This window comes from Eutrema salsugineum, unplaced genomic scaffold (assembly GCF_000478725.1).
Source record: "Eutrema salsugineum unplaced genomic scaffold, Eutsalg1_0 scaffold_3, whole genome shotgun sequence".
Lineage (NCBI taxonomy): Eukaryota > Viridiplantae > Streptophyta > Magnoliopsida > Brassicales > Brassicaceae > Eutrema > Eutrema salsugineum.
This window is the reverse complement of record NW_006256756.1, coordinates 14153058-14161486: the sequence shown is the minus strand read 5'-3', so window position 1 is coordinate 14161486 and position 8429 is coordinate 14153058. Positions and strand designations below refer to the sequence as shown.

Sequence of the window (8429 nt, the reverse complement as noted above, 5' to 3'; positions counted from 1 at the left end):
CTCAAAGTTCCATGGGTTAGCAATGGAAGATCCCTTGGAACACTTGGACCAGTTTGATAAGGTGTGCGATCTGACCAAGATAAATGGAGTTTCAGAAGACAGCTTCAAGCTAAGACTATTCCCATTCAGTCTTGGTGATAAAGCTCATCAATGGGAGAAGAATCTTCCAAGAGGCTTCATTCAAACCTGGGAGCAATGCAAGCAAGCCTTCTTATCTAAGTTCTTCTCCACCTCAAGAACTGCAAAACTGAGGAACCAAATCTCTAGCTTCACTCAGCACAGCAATGAAAGTTTTGGTGAAGCATATGAGAGATTCAGGAGCTACACAAACCAATGCCCACACCATGGGTTTAGTGAGGCTTCTCTTCTCAGCACACTGTATAGGGGAGCTCTTCCCAAGATTAGAAACCAGCTGGATACTGCTTCCAATGGGAACTTTCTGGGTAAAGAGATACATGCTGCTTTAGAGCTAGTAGAGAACTTAGCATTGAGCAATGACACTTATGGTGAAGACTATGACAGATCAAATAGGTCTGAAGGTTCAAGCTCAGAACAGAGGCTCACCAGAGAAGTTAAGGAGTTGAGGAGTGAATTGGACAAGCTGAAATTCACCACTCAGAAGCCAATGCATTTTGTTGGAGAGTATGAGGAACCTTCTCAAATTTTTGAGAACATAAGTGAAGAAGGTCTTACCCAAGAGGAGCTCAACTACATTGGGAATCAGAGGTTCCAAAGATATCAGTATGGTAATGCCAATCCAAACCTCTCTTACAGGAACACCAATGTAGCTAACCCACAAGACCAGGTCTATCCCAATTCTCAAGCTCCAAAGAACTTTGTTCCCAAGAACAACTTTCAAGGGTCATTCCAACCCAAGAATCAATTTGGTCAGAATCAGAGTTTTGGTCAGCAACAGCAACCATTTCAGGGCACTGGTTACACTTCACAGCAGCCAAAGGCACCACCAGGGTTTGGTCCACCACAGTTCCAACAGCAGGCGCCGGTTCAACAACAGTTTCAGCCACCAATGGTCCAACAGCAGCCACAGATGGGTACAGATATGGTTGGTATTCTGCAACAACTACTTCAGGGTCAACAGACTATGCAGCAGGAAATCAAGGAACTGAAGCAAAACCAGGCATCAAGCTCAAGGAACCAAGGTCACCTACCTGGAAAACCAGAACCCAACCCCAAGGAATATGCCAAAGCAATTACACTGAGGAGTGGCAAGGAATTACCTGGTATTGAGAACAACAAAGTGATCATTGAGGACAATGATCAACCTTAGGGGGAGGCAGCCTTAAAGGATGATCAAGTTGCTGAGAAACCAAGGACAGAAAAAGGCAAAGGAACCAGAACCAGAGAAGAAGTATGTGCCACCACCTCCATACCAACCCAAGCTCCCATTTCCAGGGAGATTTAAGAAGCAACTAGTGAACAAGGCAAGAGCTGTATTTGAAAAGGCACTCAAAGAGACACCACTCACAATGCCTCTCATTGATGCATTCCTAATGATGCCAAAGATGGGGAAATTCTTGAAGGATGCAATTCTGAACAAGACAAAAGAGCTTCAAGGCATGGTAGTACTAAGTCATGAATGCAGTGCTATCATTCAGAAGAAGTCCATTCCAAGGAAGTTAACTGATCCAGGGAGCTTCACACTCCCTTGTGCCATTGGACCTCTTCTATTCTCTGGATGTCTTTGTGATTTAGGAGCATCAGTCAGCTTGATGCCATTCTCCATAGCTAAGAAGTTGGGCTTTAGAGTTTTCAAACCCTCAAGGATTTCTCTTATCCTTGCAGATAGATCAGTTAGATTGCCTGTTGGTATGTTGGAAGATCTACCTGTCAAGATAGGTGGTTTTGAAGTTCCAACAGATTTTGTTGTGCTGGAAATGGATGAGGAACCAGTAGATCCTCTCATCTTGGGCAGGCCATTCTTAGCAACTGCAGGAGCCATCATTGATGTGAGAGGTGGGATAATAGAGCTTCAACTTGGGTCTGAAAGGCTCAAGTTTGATGTGAATGAGATGATGAAGAAACCCACCATTGAAGGTCAATGTTTCTATGTGGAGACAATGGACCAGTTGGCTGATGAGCTGCTTGAGGAGCTGAACACTGAGGATCCTCTTCAAGCTGCTCTAACTCAAGAACAAGGAGAGAATGAGCTCTTGGCTGAAGCAAGTGAAGGGTATAAGCTGTATCTGGACAATGCAAGAGAGCTGGGTCCTGAAACAAGGTTTTTGGAGCTGGAACAAAGAGGCTCTGAAGTCTTTGCTATCAAGGAATCAGTCACCAGCCAAAGCAACCTGGACCAGGACTGGAATGAGGCGGATGCACCCTCTGTTGAGCTCAAGCCTCTACCAACAGGGCTCAGGTATGCATTCTTAGGCCTAAACTCTACTTTTCCCGTGATCATAAATGATAACTTGCTGGAGCATGAGGAACGTGCATTACTTAGTGAAATAAGGAAATTCAGGAGAGCCATAGGGTATTCCTTGGCAGATATTAGAGGAATCTCTCCTGATATATGCACCCACAGGATCCACCTGGAGGACCAAGCCATGTCCTCTATTGAGCACCAACGTAGACTTAACCCCAACCTTAGGGAAGTGGTTAAGAAGGAGATACTAAAGCTTCTTGAGGCAGGGATAATTTACCCAATCTCTGACTCAAGATGGGTGTATCCTGTTCACGTTGTGCCCAAGAAAGGTGGGATCACAGTGGTGAAAAACGATAAGGATGAACTCATAGCTCAAAGAACCATAACTGGCCATCGCATGTGCATTGACTATAGGAAATTGAATTCTGCTTCTAGAAAAGATCATTTCCCTTTACCATTCATTGATCAAATGCTTGAAAGGTTAGCTAATCATCCTTATTTTTGTTTTCTCGATGGGTACTCTGGATTTTTTCAAATTCCCATAGATCCAAGAGATCAAGAGAAAACAACATTCACATGCCCTTATGGCACTTATGCTTATAGGAGAATGCCCTTCGGTTTATGTAATGCACCAGCCACTTTTCAAAGATGTATGATGCACATTTTCTCTGACATTATTGAAGAGAAAGTTGAGGTGTTCATGGATGACTTTAGTGTCTATGGCTCCTCCTTCTCGGATTGTCTCTCTAATTTGACACAGGTGTTGGAGAGATGTGAGCAGCACAACTTGGTGCTGAACTGGGAGAAGTGTCATTTCATGGTGCAAGAAGGAATAGTCCTTGGGCACAAGGTCTCTGAAAAGGGTATTGAGGTTGATAAGGCAAAGGTGGAGGTGATGGTGAATTTGCAAACCCCCACTTCAGTTAAAGGGATAAGGAGCTTCCTGGGTCATGCAGGGTTTTATAGAAGATTCATAAAGGACTTCTCAAGGATTGCCAGGCCCTTAACAAGACTGTTGTGTAAGGAAGTGGATTTCATCTTTGATGCTGAATGTGAAGAAGCTTTCAAGTTGATCAAGGAGGCATTGGTTAGTGCACCAATAGTTCAGGCACCAGACTGGTCTCTACCTTTTGAGGTCATGACAGATGCTTCTGACTTTGCTGTTGGAGCAGTACTTGGACAAAAGAAAGACAAGAAGCTGCATGTGATCTACTATGCCAGTAGAACACTTGACTCTGCCCAAGAAAAGTATGCTACAACTGAAAAGGAAATGCTGGCAATAGTTTTTGCCTTTGATAAGTTCAGAAGCTACCTGGTGGGATCAAAGGTCATTGTGTATACTGATCATGCATCCCTCAGGTACTTGATGACCAAGAAAGATGCCAAGCCAAGGCTGTTGAGATGGGTTTTATTGCTCCAAGAGTTTGATATGGAGGTGCTTGATAAAAAGGGGATTGAGAATGGTGCTGCAGACCATCTCTCAAGGCTGAGGATTGAAGAAAAAGTCCCCATAGATGATGCTTTGCCTGAAAAGTCTCTGATGGTGCTCCATTCCTACTTGGAATTTGAGGAAGTAGAAAGCATTCAAGAAAGGAGGATGCCTTGGTTTGCAGACATAGTGAACTATCTTGCATGTGGGGTGGAGCCTCCTGAATTGGATGCTTACAAGAGGAAAAAGTTCTTCAGAGATGTCCAGAGATACTATTGGGATGAGCCCTACCTCTATGTTCTGAACAAGGATCAGCTTTACAGAAGGTGTCTTGCTGAAGAGGAGATGCAACCTGTGTTGCAAGAATGTCATGGTTCTGCTTTTGGAGGTCACATGGGGGCATTCAAAACTGTGGCAAAGGTTCTTCAAAGTGGGTTTTGGTGGCCTACAATGTTCAAAGATGCCCAGTTGGTGGTTTCAGCATGTGATGCCTGTCAGAGGCATGGGAACATATCTAAGAGAAGTGAGATGCCTCAAAACCCCATTCTAGTGGTTGAGATCTTTGATTGCTGGGGGATTGACTTTATGGGACCTTTCATTTCATCCTATGGAAATCAATACATACTTGTTGCTGTGGACTATGTGTCCAAATGGGTTGAGGCCATTGCTTCCCCTACCAATGATTCCAAGGTTGTAGTGAGGCTGTTCAAGAACATCATCTTCCCAAGGTTTGGAGTTCCAAGGGTTGTCATCTCTGATGGAGGATCCCATTTTTTGAACAAGACTCTGGAAGGTTTATTGAGAAGCATGGAGTTAAACACAAGATAGCTACTCCATATCATCCTCAAACTAGTGGCCAGGTTGAAGTATCCAATAGACAGATCAAGGCCATTCTTGAGAGGACTGTTAGCTCAAGCAGAAAAGATTGGAGCAAAAGGCTAGATGATGCATTATGGGCTTACAGGACTGCCTTTAAAACTCCAATTGGAACATCACCATTCAGTTTGCTATATGGGAAGAGCTGCCACCTTCCTGTTGATTTGGAGTACAAAGCTATGTGGGCTGTGAAGTTTCTAAACTTTGATATCAAGACAGCTCAAGAGAAAAGGATCATGCAACTTCATGAACTTGAGGAGATCAGGCTTGAAGCTTTTGAAAGCTCAAAAATCTATAAGGAGAAGACCAAGGCCCTGCATGACCAGAAGATTCTAAAAAGGGAGTTCAAGTCTGGTGATTTGGTCTTGCTTTTCAACTCCAGACTTAAGTTGTTTCCAGGAAAGCTTAAGTCTAGGTGGTCTGGACCTTTCAAAGTTCTTGAAGTGAGGCCTTATGGTGCCATTTTCTTGGAAGGGAAGAATGGTCAGGAATTTGTGGTGAATGGACAGAGAATCAAGCATTACTTAGTTTCACAAGGGAAGGAGGAAGCTACATCAGTTCCCCTTCTTGATCCACCAGCCTGTTAATCAGGTTCCCAAAGTCAAACTTAGAGACATTAAACAAAGTGCTCTTGGGAGACACCCCAAGCTTATCCTTTGTAAATATGCTTTTGATCTTCTGATTCTTTTCTTTTTTTTTATGTTTTAGGATGTTTTGATGGGTCTGTTGAGTGTTTACAGGTGTTAGGTGTGAGTCTAAACCTTTGGAAAGTGAATGCAGAATGAAAAGAGATGAAGGAATGGAGACAAGCTTGTGCTCGGCCTTTGACATGGGGGCCGGCCACGGTCAAAAACAAGGCATGGCAAGTCTCTTTGTGCTGCCACGGGGAGATAATCACGGTCTCAAGGCCAGACCGTGGCAAAAGGAGGCATGTGTTCCGTGAATGCCACGGCCTTGTAACATGGAACCTAAGCGGCCGTGGCAAAAGAGAAAAGAAGAAGGGACTAGGCTCGGACAATGCCACGGTTGGGGTTGCCACGGGAAGGAGTCAGGCCGTGGCAAAGTACACAAAAATTACAAACGTTCGGTGATTGCCACGGTGGGAATGACACGAGACACACCAAGGCCGAGGCAAGAACAAAAGGGGACCAGGCAACATTCAGACAATGCCACGATTAGGTTGCCACGAGAGGAGTGCCACGGAATAAAGACTAGGCCGTGGCAAAGCAAAAGTGAAGCGGCCAAGGTTCGCTGTTTGCCACGGTCTACAAGACACGGGCTAAAAGCCTGACCGTGGCAAAGTTTTTGAGGGTTTGACCGAAGAGTGAGCACAGCCACGAGGGGTTTGCCACGGGGACACAATCATACCGTGGCAGGAAGAAAGAAGAAGGACAATGCTCACGGTTTGCCACGGCCTGAAGACACGACCAAGTCGAGACCGCGGCAAAGAGGCAGCATCCTCGAGTGATAGACACGGGCATGTGACACGGTCAAAGAGGCGCGATCCAAAATTTGAATTCCAGTTGACCGTACGGATGTTGACCGGTCAACAGACGCGCCAGGCCAGCTGTTCCCCACCACTCTTTCTTCTTCATCGCGAGTTTGCTCTCTCTTCTCCATTCTTGAACTCTAAACTTTCATATCTCTCTCGTTGCTGCATCAAATTGAGTGATTCCAACTGCATTGAACTCGTATTCCTGTCTAGTTTCTTGTTGCACATCCGTTTTACACTCGAAACTTGAAGATTCCAAGGTATTTAATCTGTTAAAACTCACCTTTTCCATGCTTTAGAGTACTGTTCATGAACAGAGAAAAACAAATGGAATCGATTTTAATGGGTTTCTTGATACCTTGGAATCATTTTGTGAGTGTTGTGCAAGTAGAATGGATAGGGATTTCATGAATCTTGCTTGAGAATGACCTGTTCTTGGAATTTTTGAGAAATTTTCTTGAAAATCACCATGTGAATAGATTTTTTTTTTTTTTTTTAAGAAATTGTGTTTCAAGCTGAACTATTTGTGTGCATTGCTTCTTGCCATTGCCTTGAGTTTAATGAGTTTTTAATCAGCTTGCAATACCTTCTTTTAAAGAAAAATCGATTGGTGCTGCTCATGAACTTGGTGAATTTTTGAAAAAACTTTTGTTGTTCTCTTTCTTTGGTGCTTACAATGGTTTGAGAAAATGCAGGATGGGAGGAACAAAAAGACAAGCAGCCATGGAGAAATCTAAAAAAGAGAAATCAGAGGAGCAGATTTTGCCTTTTGGGCACAAAGTTTCGAGAAACAGAAAAGGAGGAGAAAGCCAAAGGATTCAGCTGAAAAGAAAACAAAGAAGATTGCTGCACCAAAGAAAACAAAGGCCTCCACTTCAAAAACTTCTGGTACAGAGCTGGCATTGGTTGAGGTCGTTCACAGAGCAGGAAAAGAGGTGGTTGTGGCTGAGGATGAAGAAGGAACAGAGAGTGACCCTGAAACAGCATTGAAGCGGGCCAAGAAAGCAAAGCCAGGTTCTGAGGAAAGAGAGCCAACTTTTGATGACTACTTTGACATGTTCAGAGATGCAAAAGTGCAGCAAACCAAGTTCCCTGATATGGAGCTGCTGAGGAAGATGGGTATTCTTGAAGAAGTTCAGCTCATTTTCAACAACATGGGGTTTGGTGGATTCTTTGAGATTAGAGATGTGGCTCATGATGGTGTTACACAAGAATTTCTTGCATCCCTTCAAGTTTGTGGATATGGCCCAAGAGATGCAAGAATCAAAGAGGGCAATGGTCTTGGGCACATAGAATTCACAATAGATGGTGCACAACACCATGTAAGCTTCAAAGAACTTGATGAGATCTTTGCTTTTACAAGACCTGCACAAGAAGAGACAGTGAAGTTCACATACCCTGATCACATGATCACTGACTTGTGGGATACAATTGCTTTTGGGAGCTTCAGAGGAGGAAGATGCAAGAGTTCATGGATAAGAAACCCAGCAATCCGCTATGCTCACAAGGTGCTTTGCCAAATGTTCTTTACCAAGCACAATGATGGAGTGGTGCATCTAGCCGACATGGAGCTATTGGGTATGGGTCTTCATCCTCTCATCAGTCACTTGAAGAGCAAGAGAGAGTTTCACCTTCCACATTACATCCCTTCTAGTGGTGCATTCTTGGCACGCCAAATGCTGATTTACAAGGACATTGCTTGGAGTGAGGGTAAAAGAAAGAAGCTCACTAAGTTGCACAATGGATGGCTAGTGACGAAAATTCTGAAAGCAAGAGGTTTTGTCTTTGATAATGTTGCAGTCAGACCTGGGTTGATTGATGAAGTTACCCTCACCAAGGTTGGGTTTCTAAAAGAAAGCAATGGTGTACACTTCTTGTACACTTTCAAGCTTTTGCAAGAAGAAAAAGTTCATGTTCTGTTGCCAAACCCAGCCATCACCACTCTCACAGAAAGGCACAATGTCTCCTTTATTGTCCTAAAAGATCAGCTCTACAACTCAGCCATTCACCCTCCGATCCCCAAATGTAAGAAGCCAATCAGTTCTAAGGGTAAACAGCCAGTTGAAGAGGAGGACATAACTAGGACCGCTGGTTGTGAGAATGAGGGGCCAAGAGATTTTGAAAGAAGGATGGGTGCAGGAAGGTATCACTTTGATCCTTACTACTTTGGGGTGAGCCTGACTATCACACAAGGAAGCTGTATTCCAGAGTTAACACCCTTCAGAAATGGTGCAAATGGCAAGACAAAA

At 44.0% G+C, this 8429-nt stretch overlaps 1 non-coding gene across 1 annotated transcript; it reads right to left on the bottom strand.

Moving 5' to 3' along the window:
* Positions 1-244: 244 nt before the first annotated feature.
* On the bottom strand, positions 245-351 carry LOC112085574. Its single transcript, XR_002898877.1, has one exon. It is a non-coding gene; the product is annotated as a small nucleolar RNA R71 (small nucleolar RNA).
* Between the last annotated feature and the right edge of the window lie 8078 nt (positions 352-8429).